The sequence below is a fragment of the Lissotriton helveticus genome, chromosome 4_1 (genome assembly GCF_964261635.1).
Source record: "Lissotriton helveticus chromosome 4_1, aLisHel1.1, whole genome shotgun sequence".
NCBI classification, from domain to species: Eukaryota; Metazoa; Chordata; class Amphibia; order Caudata; family Salamandridae; genus Lissotriton; species Lissotriton helveticus.
This window is the reverse complement of record NC_136063.1, coordinates 1,234,773,697-1,234,793,203: the sequence shown is the minus strand read 5'-3', so window position 1 is coordinate 1,234,793,203 and position 19,507 is coordinate 1,234,773,697.

Genomic DNA, 19,507 nt, shown 5'->3' with positions numbered 1-19,507 from the left:
TGATGACTCCACTGATGACATCTCATTTGACATCAATGACCACATCACTGATGATATCATTCATGTGACAATACAATGCATCTCCTCACATTTTAATATAACCTCTGTTTCACCCAGTGTTAAATACAGAGTATAATTTTTGAAACCATTGACACACCAATACTAGTTACTACATATGTACTCACTGATTCCTACGTCTACACACACATTCACTCATTCACCCATACAATCATTCATACATACAATCACTCATCTTTACAACACTATCATATGCACTCATACACCTATACAGACACTCACACTCTGCCACTCATCCATGGAGTTACTCACACACCTAGTCAGCCCTGAAAAGAATCAATCACACTTCCATTTTCTTGTCTATACAGTTAAACATAGAGCACCTTACATTTTCAAACATATACTAACACATACTTACCTTGTTATACAATCATTGATATAAGTACACATTGATCTGCACAGAGTCACACACCTCCCAGCCAGCCACACACACACTCAGTCTCCCATACAAATACTTGGACAATCAATCAATAACCCATATAGTTACTCATATAGCTACTGATCAACACATGCAGCAGTTTACAGAACAACAGACATAATGATGCACAAATTAAGACAGTTTAGTCACTAACCCATGCACTCAGTGAGATACATTTAATCACTCACTCATACAGTCAGTCATGCACCTACTAAATCCTTCGTCCAGACACTTATACATCCACTCATTCTTCAATATGTAAGACATATTTAAACTTTACAGAAACATAAAATCACTGGATGTTGTTATCAGTGATGTCATCAGTGATGTCATTTGAGATGTCATCAGTGATGTCATCAGTGATGTCACTGACCATGTCATGAATGATGTAATATGTGACATCATCAGCAGTGGATTGCGGGTGCGCGATATATAGTTAGTGCAACTAACTATATATGGAATTTCAATGGTTTTGTGTGAGTAAAATAAGGTTTTAAAAATGCTAATTCCTAACTATATATGGTGTATAACCTATGGTTTTTTCAGTGAATTTTAAAGGTTTTGTAAATGCTAATTCCTAACTATATATGGTTTATAACCTATGGTTTTTTCAGTGAATTTCAATGGTTTTTTAATAGCAAATATCTATAGCTGTAAAATGTATTCTTATTTAAATCCAAAAATATATTTTATATGTTTATTAATACTTTTTTTTAAATATTTTTTTTGTTTCGCTCCCGGTCCGCGGACCGGGAAGCTTCCCGTTAGCTCAATTTGATGCCGCGACCCGGTCCGCGAACCGGTAAAAAATCAACACAGTGACGGTATCGCGTTGCCGCGTAATGCGTCTTATGATGTACTGCGTTAGCGCACCCGGAAGTGCCCCGGGGCGCGGACCGAGGCGCGAAACGCAGCTTCCCGGAAGCGATCCGCGGCGCGTCGCGAAAACGCGACGTATCGCGTTGCCGCGTAATGCGTCTTGTGACGTACCGCGTTAGCGCACCCGGAAGTGTCCCGGGGCGCGGACCGGGGCGCGAAGCTTAGCGACCCGGAAGCTAACCGGGGCGCGTTCCGCAGCGCGTAACATGAGTGTGAGAGGTCATGTGACTTGTTAATAAAACTTTTCATTGGTTCATTTCACTTTTGGTTTCATAATGATGTAAGGCTAGGTCAGGTGACCTAAAAATAACACTTTTCATTGGTTGAGAAGTATTGTTTTTCCCAAATGATGAAAACCCCTCCTTCTTTCCTCACTCTGACTTTCATCATTGTGAGAGGAAGACCTATTTTGCTTGTTGGAAAATGGCTTCATTGGTAGCTTCAGCTGGTGGACCCCCACCACCACCTCCACCTCCTCATGGGAAGAGAGGACCACCTCCCCAGGTCATTACCAACACTGAGGAGGAAGATGAAGAAATGGATGAGGAGGGAGAAGAACCACAGTTCTTAGAAGAGGTGCCCCAGGTTTCCAGAAAGAAAGCCAGTTTCATCTGGCAGTTTTATTCGATCCCTCGTGGCCAAAAAAAAGTCAATGCGAGGTATGTCACCTGCCGCATATGCAAAGAACAATTGTCCAGAGGGACGGACAAAAAATATAGCTATGGAAATCACACAATGCACAGGCACATGACAAGGAAGCATCCACTAAATTACAGCCGGGCGGAAATAAGGGATATGCAGGACAATCCAAGACCAACTCCTGTGGCCAGACCAACAATACCGATTTCTCTAACACCAGAAGAGGCACGGGAAACTGTGCCAAATATTCAAGAACATTTTGGGCACATGATTCACTTATGTATGCACTGTCGTGCATTATTAGCTTGTGGCAACATGAGCATCAATGCACTCAACCTGGCGTATGAACACCATGATTGCCCTAACCGCCCCCAGTAATTTTTTTTTGCTCCTGTTGAGCCCTTTTTAACGCCTGTTTTTTGTTGTTTCCCCCCCCCAAAAAAAACCAAAAAAAATATAAAATCGTTCAAAAAATACAAAAAAAACAAAAAAAATTCAAAAAAAACCAAAAAAATATATAAAACAACAAAAATATTTAAAAAAAAGTTCTTTTCAGAACTACCTTCCCTTTCAAAAAAAATTGCTAGAATGTTTAGCACTCTGGCAAGCTCTATTTCTCTTGGTTCGCTCCCGGGTTAGCTTCCCGGTACGCGGACCGGGAGCTAACCAAAAAAAATTAAAAAAAAAAAAAAGTGTAAGTATAAGGAAAGTAAACAGAGAGTGATGTTAAAAGAAAGACAGCTATAGGGAGTAAAGAAGAGATACTGTTTAATAGATCTATTTACCGAAGAAAAGACAGAAGAGGGTATAATTGTGAAAAACAAAATAGCTAACGAAGTGAAAGAAAAAAAAAGAGAGTATAACATTAACAAAGAAGAGTTTCTTGGAGAATGTGAGTGAATGTTCAAAATAAGATTAAAACATGAGGAATAACAGAGAGAAAAAATAGAAAACAGAAAACAATAAATAACAGAAAAAGATTAATTGAAACAGCAAAGAAATGTAAGTAACATAGAGCCATATCATCAACATAGGCAATAAAAGTTTTGCAGCTTTTATTGGCAGAAATGTGTCGCTAAAGCTGCTTTTGTGGCAGAAAACTGCTGCTAAAACCACTTTTGCACCAGTTTTCTGCCAATAAAAAGAGCAATAATTTTATTGGCTGTGTTCATAATATTCCCCTTAGTGTGCTTCAACTACACAGAGAAAGCATTATGAACAAGTAGTGATAGAGTGATCAGTCAAAGACACTAAGAGTAATAGAGACGGAGTGAGTGAACAAGAGTGAGGAACTATGAGAAGAGAGGGACTGAGAAAAAGAGTGGAAGGAGTTGAGTAAGTAGGTAATAGAGAAAGGAATGAGGGAAGTAGCAAAGGCAGGAAACTGAGGGTTAAAGAAATGAAGCAGTGGAACTAATAGTAGTTAAATGTGATAGAAATGTAACGAAAAGAGTACAAAATATTTACCTTATAATTGTCGTTAAATTACTCACTTTTTGTTTTTATACTTTCAATCTGTGAAAGAGAGAACAAACATTTGAAAAATATTAAAACATGTATTTAAAAATTAGAAAAGACAAGGGAAAAGATTGAAGGACAAACAGTTTTTCAACAACTTTGACACTTACAGAAGCTTCTGCTTCTCCAGGCCCCCTACACAGTCCTAAAGATATACATTTTAAACTAAACAGTATCTTGATGCAGATGAAGTGAGGCCTATCTTAAAACATGGTGCATCTTTTGCATTGCTGTTGTTTCAGAAAAGTGTCGCAAGACACTAAAATTTTAAATAATTGCTTCAGGATGCCAATAAGATGTCTACTATCCAGAGGTTTGTTTGAGGTGAGGCCTACTCAGGGTTGCAGATGAGATTTGCACTTGTTGAAGAGTACAGAGGAGATAATACATGTGAAGGTCTACCAATGAAGTGAGTCATGTCCACTGCACTCTTCAACAAAGTCCAAACCTCCTATGTTTCCCTGGACAGACCTAAACTTGATCTGCACAATGTGATTCGTAATGATAGGAAACACAGGTGATGTAATTGAAATACGTGCAATTTATTTTGCTCATTTCACAATCACATCACTTGTGTGTCCTTTGCTTAGGTATCTCATTGTGCAGATGTAGTCTAGCATATGAAAGAATACGCAGAAGTGCAGCACTGCATGCAACAACTTTGACACTTACAGAAGCCTCACCTTCTCCATGCCTCCTACACAGTTCTACATATACATCATAAATGCAAACAGTACAGAATTAATTATACATGTTAAATGGTTTATTTTTGCTGTTCTCAGAATGTATCAAAATTCACTAAAAACAGTGACTTGAAGGTATTCATCACATAACAGCGGGGAATAAAAAACACAATCAAAATGATTGTGTTTAAAAAACCCATACAACATAAGAAATCAAAATTCAGAACTCCTTAAAGTTAACTTACTTTCCATGACGTCCAAGGATGTCCTATGAACAGCGTACACTCTTTTGTGCTGTTATTACTTTCAGCCCGCCACTTTCTGAAAGAAAATCTCCATCGTTTTTAAAAACACGTTACATGCAATAAATGACTTCTTGCTCTCTACCACAAGTTTCCACAAGGCCAAATCTGGTCAGAGCCATTTATAACTCTTGGATTTCTTGTAAGCCAATCCCGTCATTTGGCATTTCCGCAACTTTCAGAATTAAAATGTTGAAGATCATTTTCACAATCCTGGAATAGTAATATCTTCCCCTTCTTGCTCAGTCATGTTCTACATTTCCTATGACACTGATACTGCTTACTATGAAGCAGACTTACACTACCTCTATGACTACTACAATTATTTAATTCTCTACATCACTTTTAATCACAAAGCAATGTAAAACAGTAGACAGCATTGCAGACTTACATTCCCTCTACTCCATGTTTTGATTGGCTGCTTCAATTAGCTTATAAAAAGAAACAGTTTTTCTGAACTCATTCAAAGTGCACGTATTTCTCCATGACGTCCAGTCCTATGGTTAGAAGTTATGTCTCTGAACTACACTTATCCTCAAGGCCAAATTGTGTAGGAGCCATTAGAACTTCTTGAAATTCCACAGAGCACATCCCGAGATTATTTCCCTAAAATTTTGGTTTTAAAAACACCAGGTAAGAGTTTTTAAGGTCATACGGCAATTTTTCTTTTTGAAAATTAAAACAGAATCATTGCAGAATGACCAGCCATTTCTAGACTTTAAATAAGCTGTGTAATGTCCTGATGTTATTGAAGGGCCGTCATGATATATAATTGCTGCAGTTACAAAAGTCCTTCCTGATATTGACAACTGCGAAGCTACAAAATTTTTAATTAAAGTTGTCAATTTTGTTCCATCAGGCCTACATCGTTGGAACATTAAAATGACATACTGGCCATATGTTCGTATAAATAATGTGGACATCATTTCAGATTTACATTGGCTACACTCCATGTTGTGATCAGCTGCTTTTACTAGCTTATTAAAGGAGACTGATTTACTGTCTGGCAAAGTTAAATATATAAATCTTTCTGAGTCTACACTAGTAGTACTTGATACCATACAGTTCTCGCAGTCATGCTGCCATTGATAAGAAAGCCCAAACAGCTGATCTACATCTACACCTTCAGCATGTAATACATCAAGCATATACATTAAAAACTCCTGACAATCTTGCTGAATATTTTAAGAGAATTGTGTTTGGCCTGAACATCTGTCTAACAGATTTCGAATTTCAGACACACTTTCTATGTTTCTTCTATCAGTGCTACATTTCTCTAACACAGAATTTAACAAACTGCAAAATCTTTGATCAGAATTGACCACAATCTCTTCTTTTACATTTTCTAGAGAAAACAAAACATTAACCACTACATTAGCATAGCAGTTGACACCAGAACTGTTTTCAAATTGAAAACCAACAACATCTTCAACAGAATCCTTTTTGTTTCTGCTTGTAATTTTAGGTTCATCGACTTTTCGTCTTTTTGCTACAACCTCCCCAGTATTGGTCACATTTCTTCGTTTCCGGCCTACCACACGTTTCTCAAACAAAGGATACTGAGGCAAATGTGGCGCATACTCTCTTCTTAACCTATTGTATTCCTTAACACAATCTAGATCAGCACAAATGTTTGTGACATCACACTCAATCAAGTACAATCCCGATAAAGTTCTAACTCGTGACAATGCCACATATGCCATACCCTCCTTGAACACAGAACTGCCAATATTCACCAATGCACTGTCTACACTTAAACCTTGCGATTTATGGATTGTCACCGCATATGCCAAGCAAACAGGAAACTGCTTACGGCGAACATATAAGTCTTTTACAAGCAAAAATCTAGCAGAGCAACGACCAATTAGCTGTACCTTCTCAATGCCATCAAATTTAATTTTTAAAAATTCAATTCCATCTCTATTTCTGTATTTTACAAAATCAACAACATTACCCATTGATCCATTTACCAGACCTCTTTCAACATGTAAATTCCTTCTTAAAATTATACGGCAGTTCAAGCACACATTCAGAGTCTTTTCAAAACCTGCAGTTTTAGATATACTCTTCTCTAATGAATCCAATTTTGTTTTCAGATTCTCAGACAAAATAATTGTTGATCCCATATGCTCTACTCTGTCAATAGCTTCCAGTTTCACAATCTCTTGCTTTTCTAAATGCAACATTTTGTTGTTGAATTTGGCACATTCTGCAAGAGTTGGCATCAAACATATTCCAGATTTCTTATCAGTAATTTTCTGAAAAATATTCTCAGGCACAACATCTTGTTCTGGATATAAATTTGACAGTAATCGTGCATGTAAAGCTTCTTTCCCATGCTCGGTCACTTTTCCAATTCTAACATCTTGTAGAATAGTCTTGTAAACTTCATCCTTCGCCTGACGCATATTTTCATGCAGTTCAGCATAATTGAAGTTTAACCATATATTGACGTTGCCAATGCTGCCTAGGCACTTCCTGGTATCTTCATGCGTGAGCATTTTGAACACAGGTTGCCCTTTCACTGGTGTCAGCTGCAGAAGATCTCCGAAAACAATGATGTGTTTGCCACCAAATAACACATCATACTCTGTTTTGAGAACTTCTTGCATTCTCAAATGCACAAAGGCAAGCATGACATTGGAAACCATGCTTACTTCGTCAATGATAAGAAGTTTCATTTTCCTCAAGATTCTTGAAACTTCAAAACAAGCATCTCCAGATAGCTTGTGATATTGTAATTTGTTGTCATGCTCCACTGGCAGCATCAGTAAACGATGTAAAGTAATCCCTTTAATGTTATGTGCTGCCAGTCCAGTTGGAGCGGTGACAACACAAGACAGCGATGACTCTGTCCTTTCCTGCAAATAGCATGAAATTGCTTTAATGAGGAAACTTTTTCCAGTTCCCGCTTCTCCACTCACGTACAGTCGGACAGGCTTCAACGACGTACATGAGCACTCTTTCTTGTCATGACTTAATCCATGATCAATTTGCATGGTAACTTCGTCATATATTTTCCTCTGCTCAACGTTGAGTTGTCTTTCCAACTCTTCTAAGTTAACCGCATCCTCCTGAGCATGTGCCATGGCTCTTTCCACTTCATTCATGGCAGTGGCAGCTTCATTTTCGATAACAGGTCCTCCTAGTGGATCCTGACTCAATGAAGCAGAACTCTGACTGTCCTGAGAACTGTCTCTGGCAATCTCGGCTGCAATCGTTGCTTCCTGCTCAATTTCCGCATTCAACATTTCTACATATTTGGAAAGAGTCTTCGTAACAGAGGAAATCTCCAAGCAGTTCCTCTTCTGCACGCCAAGGCTTGAAAAGTTGCAAAAGTGCTAAATAGAAAAACTCCTTTTTTTCAGTAGATTCGCCACTCAATTTTCGATGGTTTACCAAGTGGCATTTTCTTTGCTTGACCAGACATCCCTCACTTCCTATTACAGCATACACTCCTTTCTCAGTATCTTCTTTGATGTTCCTCTTGAATATGTAATTTTGAAGAACCTCATACAGACAAACATTGTCGAGGTGACTGCTTCTATTTGGATAATATGTATCCAACATGTTGGTCTTCAAAATGTCGGTACTGTTTGGCTCCTTTTCCGCCAAATACTCAATTTCCCGCACAGGTTTCAGAACTCGATTACGCGTTGCAGCAAGACCAAGACTCGCCCAAACGATACTCCTGGACTTGGCATAGAGACTTGCTGAAGACAACCGGTCAGAGCATTCGTAAGCTCCAATTTCTCGATGCGACAACATCTTCAGACTGAAACTGTACAACTTCTTGCTGAGGCTCTTTTCATGGGAAATGTCCTCCCACATATCCTTCAATTCTGTCTTCTCTTTTTTGGTGATGTAAGACGTCACATACCGAGCCACAGCCATACAGTTATCAGCCACAAACTGTATATCCATGTTAGCATTCCACATGGACAAAATCACCGGGTTGTAGTCGTTGATGTACTTGGACTCTTCGTTCCTCTTCAAATTGTATGTGTTTTTAGGTGATTTCTTCATGACATTATGTCGCAGCGAAGACATCAAACTGTTTACTCTTCCTTTAGAAATCACCGGTCGTGGAAAACCGAAACGACATTTGGTGTAGAACTTGTCCTTGTTTCGGAATTTACGACGGCAGTACTTTCCACATCGATGGCTTTGGAAACGCAGAACTTTTTCTCTTAGGCTTTTCTTCTCCTTTGCGTTTGGAACAGCACACGTAGAATACTGTTGGATGAAACTCATCACTGAGTCTTCTGGATCCGTTCCAAATTTAGGTGCATCCTTGATCCACAGCAACATATGTATATGAGGAGCACCTCTTGCTTGGTACTCCTTTCTCCAGAAGAAATCCAACACCTCTCCAAGAGGTGGATTCTTCTTATTCATTATGAAAGACATCATAGCTTCAAATCTATGATTGAAGTACCTACATACATTGACTGGATCCAAAGAGCACAGTTCTCCGGGTGTCTTGAATTCGATGTTATCTACGTTAGCATTTGCCTCTCGTAGAAATTCAAGTAAGTCTTCCCAGCCATACTCGGCACAGCTCAGAGTGAGGAACCATGTGGGAGTACCTAAGTTCCTCAGCATACATTTTAAATCACCATGACGACGGTACCAGTACTCATTAGTACCACGCTGACACGCCATGAGATTAATCAGGTGAGAATCCAAAATACTGTCTTGGACATTGACTTTATCCATAAAGTCACTTGCCGAGATGTTTTGCATGTGTATACCACTTTTCAAGATGTGGTTCACTGCATATGACAGTCCAGATAGATCGCTTTCAAACAGGAGATGAAACAAATAGGGAATGCATTGTCGAAACCTAGCATCTCCTGCATACAATCGCAAAGTCCGGTATTCAGAAGCAGGAATTTGATGAGGTCGCTCATCATATCTTCCTCCCTGACCTGTTGGAAAAAGCTGTGGGAAACACCGAGCTTCCAAACTTTCCTCCCAAACACTAATGGGACTCCCTTTGGCTTGTTTCATTTGAAACAACTCAATAGCATTCCCCATGACTTCCTTGGAATGCAAAGGATGAACACTATAATGTTCATATATTTCTTCACTAGTAGAGGGTTCTACTTTCTCAATTTGACCAGCACACAAATCGCTATCCTCTTCCTCACTTACTTCCTCTTCTGCAACATATACATTCTTATAGTATTTATTATTTTTTTTCAAATACAATGTTGCCTTTTTAACTTTCCTAACATCTACTAAATCTTGCCATATTTTCTTATTCTTTGTCGGAACCCCATTAACTAAGATAACCAGAGGTTCCTCTTCCACTTTTTCTACTCCAATTGTGTTAATGTTTTTCTTCAAATCTAGAGGCAAATAAACAACTCTTCCCTTTAATCCTCTCTGTAAATCTGATGGAGGCAATTTCACTGTCTTTGGCTCCATTCTTACAATAGCCTGAAAGGGATGGATACTTTGAATCAAAATAGATTCATAAGTATTTAAATCCTTCAATTCAGAAGGAATCTCAACCAATTCCAGATTATTATGAACTGCTCTAGCAGGCATCTGGTTTTGATTTAATTTGCAACAACAATAAGTACACACACGTTGATCAAATCCCAAATCAAAACAATTTTCTACCATCAAGTATGTTGCAAAATCCTTCCATTCACTATTATTTTCCCTTTCACTTTTTGCATATAAATCCACTAACTTAGTCTGATTCTTATAATAAGTGCGTCGACAACACACACAAGTGAAATTAGGCCTCTCACTTGATTTCACCTGAAACGTCGCAATTTCCCTCTGGAAATTATCTGTACTGGAAACCTGTACACTATCTTCCACATTACCCTCTTCTTCTGGGTCAATTTCAACATTCTCCTCTTTACTTCCAAAGTAACAAAACTCAATTTCTTCACATATGTTCTTCACATCTATTTCAGAACCATGCAAAAGAGCAGCGCATAATTGTTTAAGCATAATTGCTGGACTCTTAGCATAATACAACATTCTAACTAATTTCCTCACTTTATTATGATGCACTGCTAGCATCCTGAAATGATGAAAAACACTCTGGCATACTCTCCTGGAAAGACAAGCCAGTGAATGACCATGCAAACCTGTCACTTCTCTCACTCTGCAAGGATCTAATTCTTGCAACAACTTCATTTTCTGCTTCAAACTTTTCTTATTAAATGACCGTACAAAATCACAAAGCAAATTGATGGAATCCTGTCGCACACTGCAAATACTACTACACTTCCAGGTGTACACAGGACCCTTAGCACGTCTTCCTAATACCTCATTACCTAACACCTCTTCTGCCTCTGTTGTCACAAGTTTTTCTTTTTCAACTGGACAACCATCTTTCACTTCATAAGCACGACCACTGGTGTCAACTGCATGCACCAAATCATTATCCTGGAAATAACTCTCCTCATTAAAAAATGCCTCACAGCTTGAACTATGCATCCATTCTCCAGAAAAAACTTCACAAAAATTACTACGATTAACTATTCTCTTCCATCTACTATTTCTTTTGAAATCATAAATTGCCTTGTTTAGCTTCCTAATTCTATTGATTATCAAAATAAATAACTTACGTTTAATTTCAAATGCCTGATCAATAACTTTCTCAACTTTTTTTTTTCTCTTATAAAAAACCAGTTTCTGTTGACCTTTCTTAATATTTTTTAACAAATTGCCAATTATCCTGTTGCGGAACATTCGTTTACGAATGTCCCTAAACTGTTGTTTCCTTCTACTATCATGCACAGAGTTATCTCTTGCTCTAGCAGTAACATTTTTGATTGGCCTTTCCTTTCCATTTGATTTGCTTATCTTTTTATGGACTGAAACATTTTCTGTAGTAATATTTTTTTTACTACACATATTTCTTATGAAATATTTTGTGCTCTTACCCGGTGCTTTCTTCGTGACTTGACAAATCTTTTTGTTAGAGGACTGCTGCTTATTTTGTTTCACCTGCTGTCTTTGACGTTTTGCAGCCTTTCTCTGTCTTTCTATTGTTGGCATGGTGAAATCTTGAAATGATCTGCAGTTGAATCTGTGGTAAAATATAATAAAAAATGTTATTAACCACTATTACCAAACAGTAAATCAATAACAATGATCAAAAACTTAACACACTACTTGACATTTTAAATAGAAGATTTTTTAGTCCTTGGCAAATTTACAATACAGAAATAGCAGAAAAGAAATGACATTTATATTTATGTTACCTGTGCTATTTTATATGTGAATCTGATCTAATTTTATGAGCATATTTTAATATTTTATTGAAGACACTACACATAACCTGTTTTTGAAGGTGTCTTTATTTTTAAATTAAACGGTTTACATTTTTACTTTTTATTAATTATACATTTTAAAAATAAATGTTTATATTTCCATAGGCTCAAGCAGGTCAGCTTCCCACCCTATGTCATATAATTCGGACAAATCTGCATCCTCATCACGCTCTTCTTCATCCTCAGGATTTAAATCATCCAATGGATCAACATCCACTGATGTTTCAATTACAAGTTCAATGATGAGGTCAAAATCAACTGATTGCAGATTGTCACTCATGTTGATGTTGTCTTTATCTTTAAAGAAAGATAACAACAATGAGATGTTGCAGAGTAAGAGACAAATCTCAGAGATTATAATAGTAAAATTGTTTAACAAGAGTAATATTTTGCAGCTATTATTTAGCCATGTCCAGCAATGCTGATCAGGTGAAGACTATGTCTAATTTTTCAGTGAACAGGACTCATCTCTTCTTAACCTTGGATAAGCCTCACCGACTCTGTGTGTCCTGCACATACTTAAATGTAAAGGGGCAGATTTATGTTAAATGGCACATCCCCAGGCATGCACCAGTTAACGTGCACCGCTGCTCTGCCACCCATGGTGTGCCGTATTTACAATCAGATAGGAGAAAACTGCGTCAAAACCCTGTGCCTGCTTTAAGCAGGCATAGGTCTTGACGCAACATTGTGGAGATGGGGCACCCCTGAGCCTTGCTTGAGCTGCATCGCACTTGCGATACAACTCCAGCAATCACTACCTTTACATCACAGATACATCACGCATCTGTGCCATTTTTGCCCCATGATGCCCCGCATTGTAAATGCAGCACACCATGGGTGGCGGAACAGCGGCACAGGATGACTGACACATCCCTGGTGATGCACCAGTCATCATAAATCTATCCCTAATCTTCTTATCTTGTTACAGATGAACCGCCATATGTACCATCAAACTATTTTGCATTTCCTAAATAGCGAATTTTAAGGAATAAATAGCAATTCTTTACCATTCCTAATTTGCAATGAGCAAATTGCTAATTGCAAGTTACCCATTCATTTCCATGGGCTAGGAGCCTCATAGGAATGAAGGTTTAATTTGCGATTAGCAATTTGCTCATCACAAATTAGGAATTTTTCCAAGGGTGCAGGGGTGTCTCAAGAACACGCTGCTGCACCCCCTGAAAAAGAAATTTGGGGGCATATGGCGCACATACATGCCCTAAGGGCATGTATGGGCGTCATATGGCACCTTTTGTTTTTTGGAAAAAAAGCTTTTTGAAAAGAATTCACAAATTACCACCAACTAGAAGTTGGTGGTAGTTTCCAAATCCTTAATGTCATTTTTTTACATATTTTTTGTTTGATACATTGCATTTAAGTAATCGCAAAATTTGCAAATCCTTCAGTGCAATCGCAAAATAAGGAATAGCAAATTTTGCTATTCCTTATTTTGCATCAAACTTGTTTGATATATACCATTTGTCTAATTAGCATTCGCAAAGGCCGAAATTCGCAGAATTTTGATCTTTGTGAATGCTAATTAGCTTGATACATATGGCCCCAAGTGAGGCCTGTCTTGCAACATGGTGCATCTTTTGCATCACTGCTGCATCGGTTTCATGTGGTACGTTTTTTTTACACCATGACATATCTGCCTAAAAGCATCAATTTGTAATATTGTCGCCTCATAGCAAATCTTTTGCACCGCCGCTGCATCATAAAAGTGACGCACAGTGGCGCAAAAGAGGCATACACCTATCATAAATCTGTCCCTAGCATTTTAAATGATTAATTCATGATGACGATAAGGTGTGGCCTATCCAGAGGTTTGTTTAAGGTGAGGCCTACTCAGGATTGCAGATTAAAGTTACGCTTGATGAAGAATACAGAAGAGATAATACATGTAAAGGCCTACCAATGAAGTAAGTGATTTGCACTTTATTTCGCCAGTCATCATAAATGTATCCCTAAGCTTCTTATCTTGTTACAGATGAACCACCATATGTACCATCAAACTATTTTGCATTTCCTAAATAGCGAATTTTAAGGAATAAATAGCAATTCTTTACCATTCCTAATTTGCAATGAGCAATTTGCTAATTGCAAATTACCCATTCATTTCCATGGGCTAGGAGGCTCATAGGAATGAAGGTGCAATTTGCGATTAGCAATTAGCTCATCACAAAATAGGAATTTTTCCAAGGGTGCAGGGGTGTCTCAAGAACACCCTGCTGCACCCCCTGAAAAAGAAATTTGGGGGCATATGGCGCACATACATGCCCTAAGGGCATGTATGGGCGTCATATGGCACCTTTTGTTTTTTGGAAAAAAAGCTTTTTGAAAAGAATTCACAAATTACCACCAACTAGAAGTTGGTGGTAGTTTCCAAATCCTTAATGTCATTTTTTTACATATTTTTTGTTTGATACATTGCATTTAAGAAATCGCAAAATTTGCAAATCCTTCAGTGCAATCGCAAAATAATGAATAGCAAATTTTGAATTAAGGACATTTTAAGTCATTTCCACATGTGCAGTGTTTTCAAATTATGATTTGAAAATCGTTTTTGGGGAAAAGTAATGGTTTGCAAATTTATGACAAGGACATAATGGTGTATGCTTCTCAATAAGGCATTTCAGTGTCTCTGATGTCATTTTTCCCATATTACATTATAAGACCTTTCCCCATGGAGCACATTCCTTGTAAATATGCTCCCACCTGTGCATGGTGAATTTAGATTTTGACTGTTTGAGTCACATAGCCATGTTAAAAGTGACCCAAAAACATGGCAAACGCTTTAAAAAAACACATTCATGTGTCTTAAGGACATTTTAAGTCATTTCCCCATGGACAGTGTTTTGTAAGTGGCGCAAAAGAGGCATACACCTATCATAAATATGTCCCTAGCATTTTAAATGATTAATTCAGGATGACGATAAGATGTGGCCTATCCAGAGGTTTGTTTAAGGTGAGGCCTACTCAGGATTGCAGATTAAAGTTACGCTTGATGAAGAATACAGAGGACATAATACATGTAAAGCTCTACCAATGAAGTAAGTGATGTCCACTTCATTGCGCCAGTCATCATAAATCTATCCCTAAGCTTCTTATCTTGTTAGACATCAACCGCCATATGTATCATATAACTATTTTGCATTTCCAAAATAGCGAATTTTAAGGAATAAATAGCGATTCTTTACCATTCCAAATTTGCGATGAGCAAATTGCTAATTGCAAATTACCCATTCATTTCCATGCGCCAGGATGCCCATATGAAAGAAGGTGCAATTTGCAATTAGCAATTAGCTCATCGCAAATTAGGAATTTTTCCAAAGGTGTAGGGGTGTCTCAATAACACCCTGCCGCACCCCTGAAAAAGAAATTTGGGGGCATATGGCGCACATAAATTTTAACAACATTCCTTTGACCTCAAAAACGATTTTCAATTCATAATTTGAAAACACTGCCCACAGGGAAATTACTTAAAATGTCCTTAAGACACATGAAAGTGTTTTTTTATTGCCTTTCCAGCATGGTTGGGTCACTTTTAACATGGCTATGTAACACAAACATTTAAAATCTAAATTTGCCATGCACAGGTGGGAGCATATTTACAAGCAATTTGCGCCACAGAGAAAGGTCTTACATTAAAATGGGAAAAATAACATCAGGGACAGTCAATTGCCTTATAAAGAAGCATACACCATTATGTCCTTGTCATAAATTTAAAAACAATTCCTTTTCCCCAAAAACGATTTTCAAATCATAATTTCAAAACACTGCACATGGGAAAATTACTTAAAATGTCCTTAAGACACATAAAAGCGTTTTTTAATTGCCTTTGCAGCATGTTTGTATCACTTTTAACATGGCTATGTAACACAAACATTAAAAATCTAAATTTTCCTTGCACAGGTGGGAGCATATTTACAAGCAATTTGCGCCACATAATTCATAATTTTCTCCTTAAAGCACACTATTCTCTATCTAAATTAAAGAAATATTTTCTCACCTTAGCAAATACTTTGAGTTTGAAAACAGTCTCAGAAACACACCAATTTGTCTTCAGCAGAGCAAAAGGTATGCACTCCAGAGTCTGCAGCTATCAAAAGCACAGAAATGCTGTAATTCTTCACACATATCTCTCATGTCACCCAATCAAAACTCTTCCCTCACTTTTTTTCAAATGAAAACCCTTCCCCCCTCTGCCATTTCATGCCTTTTCTGCATAGCAACCACCTCTTGGAAGACTTCTGGTGTTTGCAAGTTCACACAACAATGTTGCAATTGAACTCTGAACTCTCAGTGCACCTGCATATCCAGTGCATTCTTTCATTTAATGATTTTTTATTGACCATTCAAAATACATCTTTCAAATAACTCATCCGTGCACCCTAACTTTCTGTTTTCAGCAATCAAAATCCACCAATCACTGTTACTGCTTCATGAACACAGAAACTCCACAGTTTTTTTCATTTTAAACTCTCATTTTTTCAACTGCCATTTCATTGCCACACTTCATCTGACTGCAGGAGAACCTTCTCTCACCATGTTTTCTGTCTGGATTGTTGGACATAGTTATATTCACTGGGCTCAAAGGTACACTGAAAACAGGAATTTACCTAACCTCAATTTACAAGATGTGGAAATTAAGTGGTTTGGCCACAGAGGATTAAAATGTCACCAATTGATACCATTGGTGAAAACCTTTATGCATTTGCCCAAACCTGACCTGTTAATTGTGCACTGTGGAGGTAATGACTTGGGCACTTTGACTGGTGTAGGTCTGGAAATGCTTTTAAAGGACACCTTTGAGCAATTAATGGCACTTTTTCCTCAGACTGCCTTGGTATATTCAAATATATGCCAAAGACAGAAATGGAGGTGGTCAAACCAATTTTGTCCACAAATTGAGAAGTCGAGGAAGCATGTAAACAAATCTGTTTCAGCTTACATGAGAGACCATGGAATGGGCTCCCTGTACAACAATAACTTACGTTACTACATGCAAGATATCTACAGAGGAGATGGAGTTCACTTCTCAGATGAGGGCAACAGAATTTTCACTCTGAATTTAAGAATGTGCATTGGTACCTACTTATAAGTACCTAAATGTACCATAAACCCAAAAGCTCTTCTCAGAGCTACCCTACATCTGATCACTCACAATTATTATTTTACTCTAACATTTTTCACTAATTTTCAACAAAGTACGCTCCCTGGGGCGCTACCCGGTACGCGAACCGGGAGCTAACCTCGCGAAATTTAAAAAAAAAATGTTTTTTTCTCGCACATATGGGCCTCCTCAGCCACCCTCACAAAACCTAGGGGGTCAAGATAAGTCTACCGTGCCCCCTTCTACCCATTCTGAACATTATTTGCCCTCCATCTTGTATCTTAATTCGACCGAAACACAAAATGGTGGACTCCCGTTACGCTTAAGGTTCGCGAACCGGGGCGCTCAACGGTTCGCGTACCGGGTCGCTCCCTGGGAAGCGCACCATCAAAAAAGGTGGGAAAGTAGTTCACAGAAAAGCCACTGGAGACAATTTCACCAAATATAGACTAGCTCATACTACATACCAATCCCTACCATTTTCACAAATTTGATTGGAATTCCATTTAGCCATTTAGCCTGTAGACCTCTCTAAATACCGTGAGGTAAATTACTTCACAAAACACATCTGAAGTGTTGGAATTGACAACCAATTAAAATGTTACTTTCATTTTCTACTTTTTTTACCTGACATTTGATTGGTTATATACCTGAATATATATAAAGGAAGAGAAGAAAACACAGCCATTTTGACTACTACTTCTTGGTGTACATTTCAATAGGATTTTCACTAATTCCTTCAACTTCTATCTAAAGGTAAGTTTTTATTTTTAAAACTGAAGTATATTGTGCACTATAAGTTAATATGGTAAACTTTTTCTGATAGTTATATACTATCCCTCTGTAGTAGTTATAGATTTAGATCGACTTCTCTGTTATGGTTATGGATGGAGTTAGGCTTCTCTTGTATAATTATGAATTTACTTACGTTAAATCGCATACACTTTTTTATATTCCTACTTCCACTCTGATACTATACACTGCCCAAAATTAATCCCAACAGTGCCCTATCTCTACTAATATATATTTTTTTAATCTAAATTTCAGGCAAAATGGAAGGCGAACAGAAAGTTGAATTTCAAATTGTCCTGCAAGAGAGCAGCCAAGAAATCAATGATGAAAATGATATTGAATTTTTCGATGAAACTTTAGACAAAGAACTACTGCAATGTGTACAAGCAGTAGATAACCTCCTTGAAAATGAGGACATTTTACACCCTCAGAGACTACAATGTATATTCAATGATAATTATGAAATTTCTGACAATGAAATGTTAGAAAGTTTAATAAATTATGAAACACAATCACAATAAAAAAAAATGCTTAAAAAATAAAGAAAATAAAAAATAATCAACAAAAACAACAATCAATTAACATACAGCATTTGAAAAGTCTATCATTCATTTTTCATTGCAGTACGCTGCCCAGAACGCTTCCCGGTTCGCGGACCGGGCGCTCCCCACGCAAAAAAAACCAAAAATTTTTTTTTGTTTTTTTTGCCCCGCGGGGCCCTTTTAAAACCTCCACATTAAACCTAGGGGGTCAGGGAGGATCTAGTATGCCCCCTTATGGTCATTTTCGCCTTTGTTTTGGCCTCCTCTTGTCTCTCAATCCTACCGAGAGACAAGATGGCGGCCGCTCCGGACTGTTTAGAATGTTGACAGACACCGGAGAGCCAATCAGCTTAGCTACGCGAAGTTCCGGTACGCTTAAGGTCCGCGGACCGGAGCGCTGCCCAGAGCGCGCTTACAGATATATATCTTTTTTTAAACGTTAATTTCTCAAAATCCACTGGAGCACATATATTGAGACCTAGAAAAGGCACATCGGGCTACCAGTCCCTACAATTTTGCCAAGTTTCATGCAAATCCATTCAGCCGTTCGGGCTAAAAGTGAGGCCAACCGCCCTATGGAAAACTCAATGTTAAAAACACGTTTTGGGACCCCCCTTTTTTCTCGGCCCCCCCTTGACGAAACCCCCCCAAATTTCCAAGGGCTGCTCAGAAACAAAATGTTCCATTTTCCAGAAAATTTCAGCCAATTCCGTCCACAAACGCCAAAGTTATTAGACATAGAATTTTCAAAAATCCCATAGGGAAAAAATCCTAACTATATATACCTACTGGCGACCGCCAGTAGGTAATATATATATATATATATATATATATATATTACCTACTGGCGGTCGCCAGTAGGTATATATAGTTAGGATTTTTTCTCTATGGGTTTTTTGAAAATTCTATGTCTAATAACTTTGGCGTTTGTGGACGGAATTGGCTGAAATTTTCAGGAAAATGGCACATTTTGTTTCTGAGCAGCCCCTGAAAATTTTGGGGGGGGTTCGTCAAGGGGGGGCCGAGAAAAAAGGGGGGTCCCAAAACGTGTTTTTAACATTGAGTTTTCCATAGGGCGGTTGGCCTCACTTTTAGCCCGAACGGCTGAATGGATTTGCACGAAACTTGGCAAAATTGTAGGGACTGGTAGCCCGATGTGCCTTTTGTAGGTCTCAATATATGTGCTCCAGTGGATTTTGAGAAATTAACGTTTAAAAAAATATATATATCTGT